At 34.3% G+C, this 19,474-nt stretch overlaps 1 long non-coding RNA gene across 1 annotated transcript in view; it reads right to left on the bottom strand.

The window, feature by feature from the left end:
- Positions 1–16,610: 16,610 nt before the first annotated feature.
- LOC106999822 (uncharacterized) overlaps positions 16,611–19,474 on the bottom strand; it is a 116,044-nt gene continuing 113,180 nt past the window's right edge. The window contains exons 7-8 of the long non-coding RNA XR_001446729.3: positions 17,693–17,748; positions 16,611–16,770 (exon numbers count right to left, since the gene is read on the bottom strand). This is a non-coding gene — a long non-coding RNA (uncharacterized LOC106999822). The remainder of the gene's footprint in view (positions 16,771–17,692; positions 17,749–19,474) is intronic.

Genomic DNA, 19,474 nt, shown 5'->3' with positions numbered 1-19,474 from the left:
TACTTTACTACCAAAAAATAAAAATAAATGTTCTTACATTCACTAAAGTTTTCTTTAAAAATTAGGAAAATATTAATGTAAGGTTATATACTCAATTTATGCTGAACAGGAATCTTTTTGGCTTTGAAATAGCTGGTTAATTCTTAGAATTTGGACATTCTATATTAGTATTTTTGTTGTTTTTGTCCTAATAGTATAGATTTGTATGAGACTAAATTCTCACATGTATTTTTAGGAATTAAATATAGAACAATTGAATAATTCACAATGTACCAAGTAATTTTAGTTAAAAATAATTGATGATTTTACAAATGAGATTTATCAAATACCAGTATTTATCAAACTCCACTTCCTATAAGAATATAGGATCCATATTTGTATTTTGCAATACAGATGTTGGAGTTAAATGTAAATGTTTTACTAGTTATACAGCTTTACAGAATTGTTCATCAACAAAGTAGTTATAGGTTTGGCCAAACCTAGAGAAAAAAAGAGTGTTTCCTTTTCCTGAACCATCTATTATTGTATGCAGTCAGCCAGTTTCAAATATGGAAAGCTGAATATTTTTGTGGCTGTAGAAGTTATATTGAGTATCTTTCATTTTTCATGGGAGATGCTGATATCATCATGATGCCAAAACTCAAGCAGCTACCCTAATTTCAAGCTCCATTAGCAACATGGGAAATATTACATTGCTTACATTTATAGAACTGAAGAAATACAGACCCTCAGACACAAAACAAAGTAAAGGCTAATACTGTTCAGTTCCTGAAATATAAGGTCTATATCTAAAGTAATTTGCCTTTTCATTTTTATATTTACAGTCAAAAATTAAGTAAAAGCTCTCTTCAGAATTACTTTTTAAACATTTTTCTGTACTCATCATACTTCAAATCCTAGTATTTTTAGTAATCATTCTGTTTTAGTACATAACCATTATTTGAAAATAAAAATTCAGGAGTTTAATAAATAATTATTTGCATACGCATGACTAAGACCAAATAATATATTCTAAAGTGGAAAAAGGTTAGAACTAAATTGTAAAAGTTAAAATTTTTCTAAATATATTTATTAACAAAGTTTATTCATTCTTGAGCTGAATGCTTCCAATTTTGTATCTTGGATACTCCAAACTTAAACTCTCAATAGAAGACGAGATTTTAATAGACAATTTGTAACTAGTCATTCCTAAATATATATCTAATTTAATACGACTAAACAGAATTCTTGACATCTCTATTCCACTTATTTCAAATAATATCACATGTTGCTCAGTTAAAACTCCTGAAGCAAAATTAGAATCTCCTGTTCCAGTTTTTTAGTTTTATCCCAATTATCCAATGACTTCTTAATAGTTACACTATTTATTACCTAAGTTCAAATCAACATCATTCCTCCACTAGACCACAGCAATGTTTCCTAAGTGCTTCCATTTTGTGTCACCCACTCTCAAAAGTACCTTCAAGTTTATTTTCCATAGAGCAGCCCAAGGGATCTTTTCAAGCCTAAATCAGAATATTCTCACTTCTGCTTAACACTGTACAGTGGCATCTCATGCAATTAGAGTATAATTTAAACCTCTCATTATGGCTTAGCTTTAGGAAACTGAAAATTGATGGTTCATGTTTATTTTTCTAATGCGATACAATTTTCATTTTATTTAGTACATTTTGACCACCTTCACCAGCTTTCCAGTCCTTTAACACTCTGAGTAAATCTTGCCATAGGGTCTTGGCATTTACTCCTTTCCTTGCCCAGAATTTTTTTTTCCTGTTTGTTGTGTATGTGTGTGTGTGTGTGTGTGTGTGTGTGTTTTGTAAATTCACAGTTCTTAACTCTAGCTTAACTTCTCCATTCCTTTACCATGTTTTGATTTCTTTATAATCATCACAAGTTAAAATTGAGTTTTGTCCATGGTCATTCCTGTCACCCAGCATATTTCTTCCAAAAGGACCAGAAATGGGATTTTCTTGTCTTCTTCACTTGTGTATCCATCATATCTAGTGCAAAGCTTATCACATAATTGGTTCTCAATAAGAAATTTTAATGAATTAATTGTAATAAAATTGTCATTTTGCCATGAGGTCCAAGCTACCACACCTGTGATTTAAAAATGAGACCTGATTATTATTTCTTCAAGATAGGTAAAATTAAAAGAATCTTCAGATTAATGAAGAATCCTGTTTCTCTTTGACTGTTGTTTATATCACCTCACAGTCTGGCTGCTGAGAATAAGCGTTTCTGCTGCTCTGGCATAGTTTTTTTCTTATTGCTTAATGATTTTCAATGATAGAGGAATGCACTGCAGCTGAGCCATAGAGACTTGAAAGCTATCTGCTGTTCCCGACATAGAAATCTCTCTCATTATCAAGACGCTGTACTGGAACTGGTTCTGCCTTAATTGTTTAGATCTCACAATGAGGATGTACAGAGGGAAGAGCAACTCTTTCCATCAGTGTCATCAACTTTGTCAGTCCAAATTCCATAGTTTTATGTTTCCCTCTTATGACTCAGAACTCTTATCAGTTTCAAAGCTTCTGTCTTAGGGCAAAAATTAAAAAAAAATGTACAGTCATGCTCTACATAACACATTTTTGTCTATAACAGATTTTATATATGATGGTGGTCCCATAGGATTATAATGGAGCTGAAAAATTCCTATCACCTATAGATGTCATAGCTACGGTACCGACATAGCTCAACAGATTACTCATGTGTTGGTGGTGACGCTGGTGTAAACAAATTTAATGCTCTGCCAGTTGTATAAAAGGAAAGCACATACAATTATGTACAGTATATTATACTTGATAATGATAATGGCTATGTTTCTGGTTTACGTATTTACTATACTATACCTTTTATTGTTATTTTAAACAGTGGTGGTGGGTGCCTGTAATCCCAGCTATGTGGGAAACTGAAGCAGAAGAATCTCTTGAACCCAGGAGGCAGAGGTTGCAGTGAACCGAGATTGTGCCACTGTACTGTAGCCTGGGCAACATGAGTGAAATTCCGTCTCAAAAAAAAAAAAAAGTTACGTGTAAAACAGTCTCAGGCAGGTTTTTCGGCAGGTTTTCCAGAAGAAGGCATTGTGATCATAGGAGATGATGGCTGCACGTATGTTACAGCTCCTGAAGACCTTCCAGTGGCATAATTTTATGGTAATCAGTGATATTGATCACTGTATCAATGACGACAGTGTTGCTGATAATTCTGACCCTGTGTAGCCCTACGCTAATGTGTGTGTTTGTGTCTTAGTTTTTGACAGAAAGTTTGAAAAGTAAAAAGAAAATTAAAACTAATAAAGTGCTTAAAGAATATGAATATAAAGAACAAAACAACTATATTATTCTATTGGCCAGAGGTGGATCGCTTGTCTATGCCCTAATTATAATGATTAAAAATGAGTTTCTGACATCTTCATTCTTTATAGTGGATGCTCAGGTCTAGCCTTAAGGAAAAAGAAGATGCAACTATGTTTGCCTCCGAACCGTTTTGTTTGCTATAGATATGAAGTCATTTTCCCAAAGTCATGACAAGATACTAGAATGAGTCAGAAAGTAGGATTTTCTGTGTTAAACACAAAGTGCTCCCTAAGCCATCTCCTTCCACTCCATTTCCATTCTCTGAAAGAGAGATTTGTCTTTTACTAGAAAGCCCCACATAAATATAGCTGAAATAGAGAGGAGACTAATATTCAGGGTAAGTACCGAACACGTACTACTTGTGGTCAACCTGTAAAGGTGGTGATATCACTCACAAACGCAGGGTATGTGAAGGAAAAATCAGAGTTGTTTGGGCATTTTAGTCAGAAAAAAATGAATATATAAGTTTTTTTTTCTCATAAAATATGTAAGTACTAGAATTGTGAGCTTGATATGATCATGGATGTACAAGCAGTTATTTAGTATGTAAACAGAAAGTGTTTTAACACTCTGAAAAAGAGTACCAGGATAGGTACAAGGCATACCAAGATGTGCCTTGTTTGACAAATAAAGGGCTTAGAACTGAACCTGCAGAAAATGCAAAATGAGATGAGAAAAGGTGAACATAAAAGTGGTATGATTATATCCTTATTAACTTAATTCATTATTAACCTTTATTAACTCTTGCTTAGACTACTAAGTTTCCGATAATTGGTCTCCCTTCTAATGTTTCTTCATATTAATCTTACTAAGTCAAATTTCCCCATGAAATAACCCAGAATCACTTGCCTTCTCCCTGACGGAGAACATTCCTACACCCTGAAGAAGTCCTCTGGCTGCCCCATTTCTCACTCTGCAAGAGCTATGACTTCCTTTGATGTAAAAATCCAAATATCAAAAAAAAAAAAAAGTCATGTCATTTTTTGACAGGATAAGATAGATGGAAAATTTAAATATTTATACATTTAAAATGTATAAATAACAAGAAATTTTATGTTATTTGATACTATATATAATTTATCTGGTGAAGTCATGATATCATTGGTGTTTCAAATTTTTCAGACTGGAAAATGCTGGTGTCATTAAAAATTATTGGGGAGCACCAAAATAGTAGTTTCAGGACATAATTTCAGGAAAAAATACAGAAAACAGGTGCAAATTATTAAGGATTTGAGAAGACAATAAGATATTGAATACAAACAATTCATCACAGGACCACTGGATAATGGAAAGAAGATAAATCAGAGGATAGATTTGAAGACTCAAAGAAGATAATTGATCTTAGAATATATGGAAAGTTTTGACATTAAGAGAGTAAAAATGAAAAGAAAAATATTTTGTGAAGTAAATCTTTGGAAGATGAAAAAATACTTCTTTTGCTAGAAAATGGCTTAATAAGTAAGCAGGAAAAGATTGAGGGAGCTTGAATTGAAAGAAATGTGGTGGCAGGCGCCTGTAGTCCCAGCTACTCAGGAGGTTGAGGCAGGAGAATGGCGTGAACCCAGGAGGCGGAGCTTGCAGTGAGCCGAGATCGCGTCACTGCACTCTAGCCTGGGCGACAGAGCAAGACTCCTTCCCCCCCACCCAAAAAAAAAAAAAAAAAAAAAAAAGAATTGTATGACTGTAATGTAATTTAGTTTAAGTTGCATGCTCATGGGAGCGGGCTTGAAGATAAAAACATCGTTTAGAGTAGCATCTAAACAAAAGCCTTAAACAAGAACAGCTACATCAAAAAGAGGACTGGCGTTGACTGGCGTGCATGTCTAGGAAAATTAGTGCTGTTTTACACCTTCTCCAGCTGAGCAATGATTAGCATCCAGGAAGAGAAACAGGAAAAGTTAATGTTTTCAGAATCCTGATTTGATATTGGCAGGGAAGAATTGTGAAAGAACACAGGGCAATGGGACCAAAAATGTCAGTAAGATAATAACTGAAAGAATAGAAATTGAAGTCCAGGAAAGTGTACATGTGGTCAGAGGGAGCTGGTGAAAAGGACAGTGAGGGGATGGGGAAATGGAAGTAGATATATTAAGGATGAGAAGTTTGGAAAGGTAGAAAGACAGTAGCTTCTGTTTAGAGATTGAATATTTGAAGTGCAAAACATATAGAGAGTTCTTCTAGGGAATAAACAGTTGTGGTGATGTCAAAAATAGATGACGTCAAGTGGAAAAGAAAGTTAAAAGAATGACAGCCTCAAGGAATTGAGAGTTTGGCATGTACCTATCTAGTTTTTGGCGGCCTATCACCCATTCACTCTTCTTTTAGCAAGAATAACCCAATTTTTCTTAAGGAAATATTCCTCCAATATTATAAGTTCATGTGATTCAGGTGTAATCTGCCGTTAAATACTCCAGCCCATGGGTGGTTATGAAACCCATGTCGGCAATCAAAGCAACATGAACATGGCCATAATAGTTAGTTCAGGACTGTCTAAACATATAATACAAACCAGTCCAGTTCGAGGACTTCAAAAAATATTTGCGGTCACTCAAAGTTTAAAATGTAAGCCTGAAAGTGCTTTTAAGTAAAATGATATCTCAAGGGGATAAACTGCCTTAGAATGAAGCCAGATTCAGGGAAAAGCATAGAATAAATGGAAAAAGGAAACTTAAGACCTATGATATAAGAGCCCCTTGATGCTGCCACACCTGAAACTAGAGTCTATAACTGGACTTTCCAGTTAAATTCTACTTAAATGCCTTTATTCAGTACATACTATTTAAATTGAACTTCTGTTGTTTGCAACCACAAAAGTTTCTAATTTTAAGTAACAACCACCACGTTTTTCCTTTCTTAAGGAACAAGGATAGGAAGAAAATACGATAACAGAAGCTCAGCAGCAGACTATTCCTGGTAAATATTTTCCTGTCATTTATTATTCTTGTTTATCTCTCTTCATTTTACACAAATCTTAACTGCTCTGATGAGGTTATTAAATTAATTAGTTCTAATCACATTCAATGTAATGTTTTTCAGCCAATAAGACTAAATTTTAAAAAAAAGAAATAACAGAAATCTTTTAGCTTCTTAGGAAAAAGACGGATGTGTTAATAAGAATAACTTCTAATCTGAACAGTTTTCATTTTCTTTTGTGAAAATGTGTGTTATTTAGAAACTAGTTCTCTACAGTACCAGGTTACCCCTGAAAAAGGTTGGAAGTACTATCACCTAAGTAAATAATGTAGTAAGTCCAACAGGAAATAAATTAATATTTAGTGTAAAAATGGATGTTTTATTTCAGGGATTTGGGTAGAAAAGATACAATTATGGAGCTTTCAAAGATGATAGCATAATGATACAGTTCTTTATCTGATTTACGGAGCATGCTGCCATTTGAAACAAAGGAAACAGAGTAACTAGGACAGAACAAGCTCAAATTAAATGACCATGATACTGAGATTTTTTTCCGCTCTTAGATAAGAAGATATCATTTGACTGAAAGAATGAAGAGAAAAATAGATGGACTCTATGGTTTAGGTGACAGCAAATGGAATACCTTTCACCTCTAATTGACTGACTGAAATGGAGGCAGTCTCCATAGAGACTGAAATTCTTCCCTGAGAGATGGCAGTTTGGTAGAGAGACTGCAGATGGAGGGCTGCATCTCCATTCCTAAGAGAGAAGAAGTATGACTTTAGGACTAGATTCACCAGTTTCCATAGCTGATCTGAGCTGTATCAATCCCCCATATTTTAAAATATAGTGCTTCTGAAAAAAATTTGATTTAAAGAAGTATAGCTAATTATGGTAAGACATTAAGAAATGGGGAAGTGTTTGAGTCAATCTTGTGCTTAAACTACTGCTATTAAGCTTCATGTTTTCTATATGATTATGCTCTGAAATCCTATGATTATATTGTCACAAATAAATGTTATGATTGAAAGATTCATGTACAGTGCCTTTCAGATATAGGCTAAATGTTAATAATAAAATAAAACATTTTAAGAATCAAATAGAAAAGGAGACCTTTTGTTAATCACTGTCTTCCTATAGCATCTTTCTTCAGCCTGTGTCCACCATCCCGTTTTCTACTGGTTTTTCATCTACCTCATTGACTACATGTCACCTTTTAATATTTCTTCTCTGAACTGCTCTTGGTATTCTATGTGGATTATAAGTGCTATGTTTCATCGGGATTGCCTTCGAGCCATTATCATATCTGCAATGAACATCCTTCTAAACGGCCTTCTGTTTCCCTCAGACTCCCATCTATGGACTCTCCCATCTTCTACTGAGAAAGGGGTATCTTTTTCTCTTAACCTAAATGAGATGGTGAATTCCTTTCATGGCTTTCTGTTGCGGATAGAATAAAATTCAAAACTCTTTGCAAGGTTCTGCATTAAGTGCTTCTTATTCTGTATCACTGCCTGGCATTCTTCTCTGTAGTCAATATACTTCAGCCATAGTTTTTCTCAATTCCTCAACAATGCTGAATCTATTTCCTGTAGTTAAATTCTTTCTACAGCTCTTCAGATGACTGTCTTTCTCTTTTCCTTTGGTCTGATTTTAAGTGCAATTTCTCCAAAGAAATCTTTCCAGATGATTCACTTGAAATAAATTCCCCAATATTAATCCCAATATGAACCCTCAGTATGCCTCTTTCAAATACATAGTATAATCTGTATTTATTTTCTTGATTGAGCTATTTGCTTATGATTTTTCTTTCTTTACCACTAGAATACAAGCTCCATGAAGCCCATGACTTTCTGTATTCCCTGCCACTGAATCATCACAGCTAATATTGTGCTGAATAAATATTTGTTATTGGATTATAATTTGACACATCAATATTTTTATGATTTTTTAAAATCAATCTTCCCTCATTCCCTCAAGTTTTGCATGATTGGAACCTTGTTGAGACATTCCAAACCACAGCCTTCTTTCTATTTCCCTCCAGAACATTTATCACAATCTAGTGTAGAACACAGTCAAATTAGTTATTTATTGTCTCTACGCTCTGTAAACTTCATGCAACATTTTAAGACTTTTCATCCAATTGCCATTGTTTATTGTTTCTCCACTGATATAGCCTCAGTTCATGATAAATTTTCATTGAATATTTGATTGATGTTTCAGGTTGAGCATAGAGAAGGATTTCTTGGTCAAATGATTTTGTGAAACAAGACATTGTATACTATTATCTTAAACATTTACACCATTCATACAATATAAAAAAGTTCCTGATAAATACTTCCATTATAAAACATGCTAACTTTGTTTAACTTAGTCTTTTATCAGGGTATTTACTCATAGAGCTGCTATTAACATTTGTATAACTAATGTCCTAGGGATCACATTTTTTGTTAGAAAAAAATGTTTTCAATCCCCTGTAGCAAGGTGGGCAAGGCATTTATTCATTTCACAACCCAGGGAGGGGTCCTATTTATTTACAGTGTGGCTAATGAGTTTCACTTCATTAGGCTAAACTCAGCCATAGTTATTGGAATAATGAAGAAAAACTTTTACTAGTTTCAATGGCTCCATTCTTGTTTGAATACAAATCATTGTTCATATAACAGCAGTGATCTTCATATGGCTGCAGTGATCCTCCTAGAAAACAATTACAATTATGCCACTACTTCACTTAACATCTTTAATGACCCTCTCTTCACCAAGGTTTCTCATTATTGCCTTTGGAGTGCATTTTAAATTTTTATAAGTGTACAAAGCCCACAGTTTCTTACAGGTCACATCCCTAGCCCTTCTCAATGGCCAAAACAAAGAATACATTTTTAAGGCCTTGAACTCTTGGTTGCTTTCACCTGGAACACCTCTTTTGACCATCCCTTCCACCTTCCACCACACACATACACTGGCTAACCCATTCTTACCTGACTGACTAGCTCCTACTCATAATTCAGGTTACAGCTTAGCCAGCCCTTCCAAGGTTCTGTTGAGTTTCCTTATGTATTCCATAAACTTACCTTTATCATAAGTCTTAACCACTCATTATAATCTCTTGAAAGGTAATAAAATAATGCCTTTTTCTTTACCACATTTCCAGTGTCTGTTTCAGTACATGGCACATAGTAAGCACCCTAGAGATTATGGAAGGATAATGAAAGATAAGCCATCTATCCGTGACTGCCTCTTGGAGATGTAGACCTCATGCAGTTGCATATTTGAGCTCGTCAGTGTTTTCCTGTTTTTCTTTTGAGAGCTTTAAGTATATTCCTACCTTTCAAATTAGCCAATATAAAGGTTTTATCTGTATTAACTTTTAGCACTTCTTTTTTATGTCTCTATTTTCTCAGATGATTTTTTGAGTATTCTGTTGACAAGGCATTTTATTTGGAATAGTATGAACTTCTTAGAAAACACTAATATCTATAGAAATAATAATTTTTCTCCCTACAATTATACATTGCTGCTCACTGGTAAAAACTGCTGCTTGAACAAGTCACATGTTACAAGCTCCTAACACCAACTACCCAACTGTACAACAGTGAGTTCTTCACATCAACTACCTAACAGTATTTACAACAATAATATTTATATTATATATAGTGTTTGTATCATATTAATTTTTAAAATAAAACTTATTTTGTAAATTTTTTATGTTAAATATTATTTTAAATTATAGCATTTGATTGTTTTTACAACTGTATAATGTAGGCATTAATATTATCACCCCTTCATACTTGGAACTAATAATCATAGGTATTGTTCTGCATACAACTATTGAGTGTCTTCTTGAAATTGGGGTCTGTATTTATTCTTCTTTGAATGGTCATCACTTGAGTCAGTGCCAAGAAGCTCCCTGAATGCATTCAAGATTAGAACTGGAGCTCGAAATTTCCATCTGAAGTTCTATGTTTTGTTGTTTTACTTTATCAGTCTATATCAAACTCAGCAATCTTGAAGAAAATATGAGGCAAGAGTTCTCATCAACAAATATTGTAAAAGGTACCTTTACGTATTACTGAGGCAAATCACCGTACTCAGCTTCAACTTCATACTTACTTACACAAAATATATTCTGCAAATACTGGCACCTCCCAAAGTACCTCCCCCTACTCCTATCACATAAGGATAAGATCTCTGGGAAATAGATTCTGAGATAGTGAGCTTTCTTCAGTTTTAAAAATTCACTAGATGCTCTCTATGAATTGGCATGTGTAAGGGAATGAAGGAAGCAGGACTGGGCAGAGGGAAAGGTGAGCTGCATTGTAGTTGCAACAAACACCTTGTCGATCAAAGAGCCATCACCTTCTAAAACTGAAATGCAATCTCAACTGTTTCACTTAAAGCAAGGGAGCTGATACGGTTTGGCTCCGTATCCCCACACTAATCTCATGTTGAGTTGTAATCTCCAGTGCTGGAGAGGGACCTGGTGGGAGATGACTGGGTCGTGGGGACAGATTTCCCCCTTCCTGTTCTCGTGATAGTGAGTTCTCATGAGATCTGGCTGTTTAAAAGCACATAGCATATCCCCGTTTATTCTCTCTCTCTCCTGCTCTGGTATGTGAAGATTGTGCCTGCTTCCACTTCACCTTCCTTCATGATTGTAACTTTTCTGAGGTCTCCCCAGCCATGTCTCATGTACAGCCTGTGGAACCGTGAGTCAATTAAACCTCTTTTCTCCATAAATAACCTAGTCTTATGTAGGTCTTTATAGCAATGCTAGAATGGACTTATTCAGAAAATTGGTACCAGAAAAGTGGGGCATTGCTATAAAGATACCTGAAAATGTGGACATGACTTTGGAACTTTGGTAATGGGCAGTGGTTGGAAAATTTGGAGCTCTCAAAAGAAGATGGAAACATGAGGGAAAGTTTGGAATTTCCCAAAGAGTTGTTGAATGCTTGTGACTAAAATGCTGATACTGATATGGACGGTGAAGTTCGGGCTGAGGTGGTCTCAGATGGAGATTAGTAACTTATTGGGAACTGGAGTAAAAGTCACTCTTGATATGATTTAGCAAAGATATTGGTGGCATTGTGCCCCTGCTCTAGAGATGTGTGGAATGTTGAACCTGGGAGATATGATACAGGGTATCTGATGAATGTTGAACCTGGGAGATATGATACAGGGTATCTGATGGAAGAAATTTCTAAGTAGCAAAGCATACGAGATATGAGCTGGCTGCTTCTAAAAGCCTATGCTCATTTGCATAAACAAAGAAATGACCTGAAACTAGAACTTATATTTAAAAAGGAACCGTAATATAAAAGTTTGGAAAATTCACACCCTAATCATGTGGTAGAAAAAAGAAAATCATATTCTAGGGAGAAATTCAAGGCTGCAGAAATTTGAATAAATAAAGAAGAACCAAATGTTAATAGCCAAGACAACAGACATTTAGTTAATGCTGGAATGAGTTAAGACCTTGGGGGACTGTTTGGAAGGCATGATTGGTTTTGAAATATGAGAAGGACATGAGATTTGGGAGAGGCCAGGGCAGAATGATACGGTTTGGCTCTGTGTTACCAACCAAATCTCATGCTGAATTGTAATTCTCAGTGTTCGAAGAGGGACCTCTTAGGAGGTGACTGGATTACAGGGTGGATTGTCCCCTTGCTGTTCTCCTGACAGTGAGTGAGTTCTCATGAGATCTGGTTGTTTTAAAGTGTGTAGCATTTCACCCTTCTCTTTCTCTCTCTCTCTGCCTCTCTCTCTCTCTCTCTCTCTCTCACTCTCCTGTTCTGGTATGTGAAGAGTATGCCTGCTTCACCTTCATCTTCTGCCATGATTGAAGATTTCCTGGGGCTTCCCTAGCCATGCCTTTTGTACAGCCTGTGGAACTGTGAGTTAATTAAACCTCTTTTCTCCATAAATTACCCACTCTCAGGTATGTCCTTATGGCGGTGTGAGAACCGACTAGTACAGGAGCTAAGCCATTGTATACACACTTCTACCAGTCACTGTTTACAAGCTGCCTCCGAAGAAGGACAATAACCTTGGGCTTGGAAGTTCCGTTTTTGAAGGCAATTCCTTGAAAAATGAGTTTACTGTGAGCCATCAGCAGCCAGGTAACTGAGGGAATGAACTTCTCAATCCCAAAGAGGAGTTCTGAGTAGCAGACTATAGTCTCCAATTAATCTACATATTTAATGGACACTAAATGTGATATAATGTCAAGGTAGCACTTTTTTAAAAAATATTTTTTTAAAATAGCCAAGTTAACTTTATTTCAGGATGTATTTGTTAGCATAGCTATTCTTTGGTTTTGATTGAAATTCTTAATTGATATACACGTACGTATTGTTGTTTTCTTTTTTCCTTTTTCTTTTTTTTTTTTTAGACGGAGTCTTGCTCTGTTGCCCAAGCTGGAGTGCAGTGGCGCATCTCAGCTCACTGCAATCTCTGCCTCCCAGGTTCATGCCATTCTCCTGCCTCAGCCTCCCGAGTAGCTGGGACTGCAGGCGCCCGCCACCACTCCCAGCTAATTTTTTTTGTATTTTTAGTAGAGATGGGGTTTCACCATGTTAGCCAGGATGGCCTTGATTTCCTGACCTCGTGATCCACCTGCCTCGGCCTCCCAAAGTGCTGGGATTACAGGCATGAGCCACCACGCCCGGCCTTGTTGTTTTCTATTTATATTCTATCTCTCTTACTGTATGGGAACCATATAGACAAAAATTTGAGGCTCTTGTATACCTTTGCAACTTCAGTACCTAGAACATTATCTGGCTAATAGTAAGAATTCAGTAAGATGTGATGCATAAATGATTAGATGGAGTGAGGAACACTTTGAGAATCTGCACAGCGATCACAAATTGTTAAAGTTAATGTACTAGCTTCTGTAGCCTTAACAGATATTTTATTTAGGTCTGAACTGACTCAGAATTAATGATGTTATTTTGTATTTTGTTGACACAAATATCAAGAGGTATCTGCTTCAAATATGGACATTTTTTATTACTAAATGTTTATCCTTTTATTTATGTGTTGTGACTTACTCTCACTAAATAAGACAATAAAAATATCAATTGTGGTTGAGACAAAAGTTATACTTAGTGGTTTTATGCACTGCATGCATAAAACAAACATAACAATCTGTTCATTGGAGCACTGAGAAGAATACTGTGTATCTGATATATTAGAAGTTTTACTCTTTCTGAGCAACTAATTTTGTTTATGCAATTAATGAATCTGGAAATCAGATTATCTACTAAATTGTTTTGTTTTTAACACTCATATAAGCCTTAAACTGCAATTCCAGATGTAACGTACTATTAAAAGCCCCCAGAATAGAAATAGTAGGCTTTGTTTTTATTCAGGCCTTTTCTTTTAGTTTCTTCACTGTAAAAACCTTTCAGACATGTGTATCTGAAAGCAAGGTTACCAAAAACAAATGTTTCAGTGCGTAATGTGTCTCAAGCAACTGTCTATATGCAGTGTCTGCTCGGTGTTTTAGGTAGAGGTAGTATTCAACTCTATACTGATAATGAAAGAGAGTGGAGTTTCATTGCCATTTTCAACAGTCTTGTTCTCATTGTCAGGAAATAAGGTGTTTTAGAAATTGATGAAATTATAAACACGAAAAAAGAACAAGGCAAACAAAACTTATTTATCACTGAAGAACCTCTGTTGCTATTTAAGCTATATGCAAGGGACATCTAATTATTTCCTAATTAGGGCTGGCTCTTATAAAAATCATCCAACTGAGAAAAAAGTGCCTCCTTTTAATTTACATATATATGTATGCATATGTGTGTGTGTGTGTGTTTATACACATTTCAATTCTTTAAAAGTGCCCTTTTAAAGAATTCATTAACTTGCTTGTATAAAGTTGTATGAGTAACTCTGGTTTACTAGAATTTGCATTTTTAAAGTCCCCAATGAGATATTCATATTGTAAGAAATGACATATACATCCTTTCAAAAATTTTCTCTCTTCATGTCCCGTCCTGTTAACTTTACCTCCAAGTTATCATGTGTTATGTATTCACATTACTAGCATTCAGATTTTCTTATCCTCATTCGAACTGGTAGAAAGTGATTTGGATTATTTTTGTTTTACAATTAACCTGTTTTTCTTTTAGATGAATCTCATTTATATAGGCCTGAGACAGCCCGATGAGTCCAAACTATGGAATTGGGACTCAATTTTTCCAGACCCCAGGTTTCCATTTTCACTGGCTGTTTTCTCCAAGCTCCTCTCTCATTTTCATTCTTCAACCATGTTCAATGATTTCTCAACCTAATGCTCTCTCAACTCTTCCAAATGCAATCTCAACGAGAACCTGAAGATCATCTTGAAGATAATCTTGAATTTAAAACTCTTCATTCTCCTAGGTTGAACCAAATGTAACTGCATATTTTGTGAGTAAAACACAATTGAATACTAGCAATATTTTGTATTTTAAAGGTTATACATGAGAAAGCTGAAGTTTAAAGGGCTTAAATAATTTGCCCAAAAGTCAAATGTTGGGTTAAACTGGGAGGCTAGTCCAGAAACCAGATATTTATTTTTCCATATACTCACTATTACATTCCACTGGGCTACTTTACACATATGTGTTATTTTCCTTACTCCCAAATACATTGACTTGGGGATTCCAGGTAGGCAGCCACCTATTGCAATAACTCAAAATATTTATCCTGTTTCATACTGTAGAAATGCAAAACTGACTTTCTAACATAGTAGTAATGTAAAAGAGACAGTAGAATCTTTTACGTCTTAATTTCAATGAACGATGCAGTGAACAATCCTAGTGCCTCCCCCTTTAAATATCACCCTCAAGAGCTACATTTCAAAAATGTTGACTCTGACAACCACCTTTGCATCTCCCACAGTATAATGTTTCACAAAGGTTTGTTGAATTGAATATAATGGAATTGAGTGAAACATGAAACCCCCAGTTCCTACGGATTTTTGTCAAACACATACTCCCTGGTTGTATTTCTCAGTTCTCAAGGTTTCAAGTTTCCATCCTCATTGTTCTTGCAAGTTATTTTACTGATGCCACAAATTTAGTACTAAAACTATTTTTCATTCATAAGGTCACAGTTTAAAATTAAAAATAAAAAATATTAGAGGTTACCTATTTTGTGAGTTTTTTTTTTCATAATGTAATATAATAAACCTTAAAATAAAAATATACGTTAAGGAAATTAATTTTATCCCTGACTAGACATTTGGAAATCTTATTCTCTGATTATAAGAAGAGTCATTAAATATCTATTGGCTCGCCTCATTCAAATCAATTGTTTCCAGTGAATTCAAATAAGAAAGTCACTGAAATAAATCACCAACTTGAATATGCAAGGCTAAACTACTATCTATCAGTTAATAATTTGAATTCCTAAAATCAATTTCTGTATATGTTAAGAATTAATCACTTTGGTAAATTAATTAATATTGAATAGTTCTGTAATATTCTCATTAAAAAATTCAGTATTAGGCATTTTCCCTCTTTGTTTTTAAGTTTTATGTGTTTCTTCTAATAGGCTTGTTTTATACTTAGAGGAAGCTCCTATGTCAAAACATAAAATATTTGCACCTAATCTTTCACAATGTCTCAAATGAGATTCACTAAAATATCAATATATGTAAGGGCTGATTTTAAGCTTTTTAATGCAATTAAACGTGTTTTCATACATACTACTGTCTGTTATGACTGTTCCTGAAATGTCAACATATTCAATATGTTCTGTGTATTAGATAATTAGGATGATTCCCCCAAAGCAATGATATTAACTAAGGTTGACACTCAGGGACTAATGAGAAAGGAAAAATAAAATTGCAGAGAAAATTGCAGGAGAAAATATTTTTAATATAAAGGTCAGCAATGGAAATATAGGGTATTAGTACTTAACTTAACCCAAAACAGATAATAGAAAAAAATGCGAAGGTCTTTTTAATTATGGGAAATACTGATTGAAAGTATATATGAAAATAATCAACTAAATTCATATATGTGTTAAATAACCAGTTGCAAATATTCAAGTCAGCAAATTGAAAACTGCAAGCATCTGTGGCTATCCCCAGTTTTCTTTCCTTCAACACTTTCAGTAATTTAGCGACACAAGTGAAACTTTATGGCAGTCACAAAAGCATGTAGCTTAAAGATAAACTTTCGATAGTTCCTGTTCCTTTCAGGATACGTCATACATCACACACATACCGAAACAAATACTCGGTGAATGCATCCATTGATCGATAACAGTTTGCAGGTTGGTCATCATATTTTTATTTATTCAACTTTTGTCTTTGCTTTTTTCTGTTCTTTTCAAGCAGGGTCAAACACAGTCTTTCTGATCCGCTACAACCAGGTGCTCTCTGTACAACTCTCCCTTTCTTCTTCAGTAGGGGATGCATTCACCACACTGATGCATGGCTTTTGATGATCCGAAAAACGTGGGTGTTCCTCAAGAGCTACTGATCTAGATGTCTTCATTGCTAGAAATAGATCAAAGGAGACCTTCTCCAAAACGGTAGAATGATATCACAAAGAAAACCCAAGATGATTAAAGTTTTACTGTCAAATTATATTCTCACCACTAAGCAAATCCTGTACCTCTTTTAACATTTGGTAGAAAGACCAAAGAAACTACCTATATTAACATGTTATACTTATACTCACTAACTCATTCTTTTTTCTGAAAAAGTGGGTAAATGATCATAATTCTTTAGGTCAAATGATGAAGCCTGTGCCTACCGGAATCAGCAGTGCATTTCAGAATTAACTTATCTATGTTGCTAGGAGTTACTGAGACATTTGAGACTCTTGATGTATCACAATTTTAGGGAAATAAAGTAAAAATACTTACCTGTTTGGATTTTGGTTGCATCAACTTTGAAAGGGAGAAATAATTGAACTGACAAGTAAACATAAGGGTATTTTGCAAGTATACATCTTAAAGCTAAATGCTACAAATGTATAATAAATTTACTTTGGCAAAATTGTGTACTGCACAGTTTGTAGAAAACAGTTTGATAAATGTGATAACTTAACATCTTTATTTTTTGTGATAATGATGGTTATAGCAAATTTCAAAATCATCCAGGGTGCCTATACTATAAATTAATGCCACTTTCAAAACAGAGATGGGAATTTTTACTGTAATAATTTTTTTTAAATGTAAACTTAATTTTAAGGTTTTTTAAATAAAATGTAACTTAATTTTTACAAACTGTATTTTACCAATTTTGTAGCCTAAAGAAGAATGCATTCTACCAGAAACCATAAGCTAAATGGCTTTTTGATTCTTGGAGGCCATTCTCACTTTCTCTGATATCCAGTTACTTATTTTTGCCATATGCACAACCAAGACAAAATTACTCAACGTTCCTCTTAAGGGGCAAAAGTCACTCCCCTTACCTTACTCTTCTGAGCACCGCAGCTGACATTCAATTCTTATATTGGCATTTCATTATCTGTATAATGAAGAGAATCAAATTTATATAATAAAAATAAAATTAATGGACCTGGAACATAAATCATATTTTAAAAGGCTTGATATTTGGGAGAAACAACGATAAATACAAACTATGTACAAAAAATACTGAATCGAGTTTGAAGAATTAGGAATTATTTGGTAGATCGTGGATCTAGTCACCTACCAGATGTAGAAGCTGTTGCAAATTAACCGAAAAGGAGCCAGGAGTTGAAGAGGAGACAGAAATATCACAAAGAGCTTTTAGTGAGAGCTTAATATTTATAGTAGTTTTAGGCAAGGTGAGATTAGTCAAACTTGTCTAAATTGGATTCAAAGTGATACCATGTGGGTTAGATTCTGGATTGGCGAAGCTTTAACACTGCTCTACTGAAATAATTGTCTTTAAAGTAAGTAACAGATTGCCTTTTTATGTGCTGTTGAAATTTATACAACGTGAAGGTAATCTATGAAAGAGTAAGGATAAATTTGAAATTAAAGATCCTTAAAATCAATTAACCGATCAAATTATATAACCTTTTAAAATGTTTCATACTAACATTTATCTATTACTGACAGAGAAACCAAAGAAAGCAAAAATTCAGAATTTAAATTTTTTTATAAACCTGTGTCCCAATTTTTTACTGTAGTGCTTAAACTGTCATATCCTTGGCAATTAATTCTGCTGTAACTTTATTCTCTTTTTATAGTTTTTAACACTCAAATTAAGAACATAGTCTAATGTAAACCTAGCTGAATTGAAAACAGAAAATGTATGTAAATATATATGAGAACATGTATATAAAAATATGTATTTTTTAAAGGTACCTTTAAAAGTCTTTCATATTATATCTCACACACACACACATGATGTGAAGATCAGAAGATCACTTGTAACCACCCAATATGAGCGAGTATATTTTTAAGAAATATAGTGTTCAAATATTGTTTTATCTCCTACAAGAGTAATTTATGGCTGTTTTATGGTTTTCATTTGGCTATGTCACTCTAAACCTACTTTGCTAACAAAGGGTAAACACGGTAGGGAATGAAATATCTTTTAACAAATAAGAAACACAGCAACAGCATGTATGTGATAGGAAAAATTAAAAGTTCCTGAGTAAATAAGTATACATGAATTGACTTCAATCTGAAGTGCTTTGTTATCCCTGAAAATTAGCTTAAATTCATTGAAGATTATTAGGACCCATTTAAATGGTTCACCTACTTGGATTGGGTGTCTTTTTAGTATCAGAACTGAATGATATCTATTAGATTGAATATTTTACACTCACAAGAGGTTTAAAAAACTAATCAACAGAAGTAGACTGTATGCTAACTAATCACTGAGAGACTCTTGATCAGAATTGCGCATTGCCAAGAGGCTCTCAAACAGGAGCGAACATGCCCTTTCTTAAGAGGACCCTGCTGCATAGCTGTGTTACAGTTTCTTCAATAAAGGAGAACTCTAAAAAAAACACACACTATGAATGCCTAATGTAGCTGTCCAGTTCATCGCAAGGTCAAACTGTAAAACTTTAAAATCCAGTTAAGACACTTATAAGTACATCCTGTGAAAGAATTCTTATTCTATAAAATGTCATGGTAATGTTAAATCTAAAATGCTAAATCAAAGCATTATTTCACTGGGATCCAATTTATTATATAAAATAATAATCAAAATGTTAGACTTGATATGAAGTATGACTTATATTTATTTTCTCCTT

This window comes from Macaca mulatta, chromosome 8, assembly GCF_049350105.2.
Source record: "Macaca mulatta isolate MMU2019108-1 chromosome 8, T2T-MMU8v2.0, whole genome shotgun sequence".
In the NCBI taxonomy this organism is placed as follows: Eukaryota; Metazoa; Chordata; class Mammalia; order Primates; family Cercopithecidae; genus Macaca; species Macaca mulatta.
This window is presented reverse-complemented; position numbering and strand designations above follow the sequence as displayed.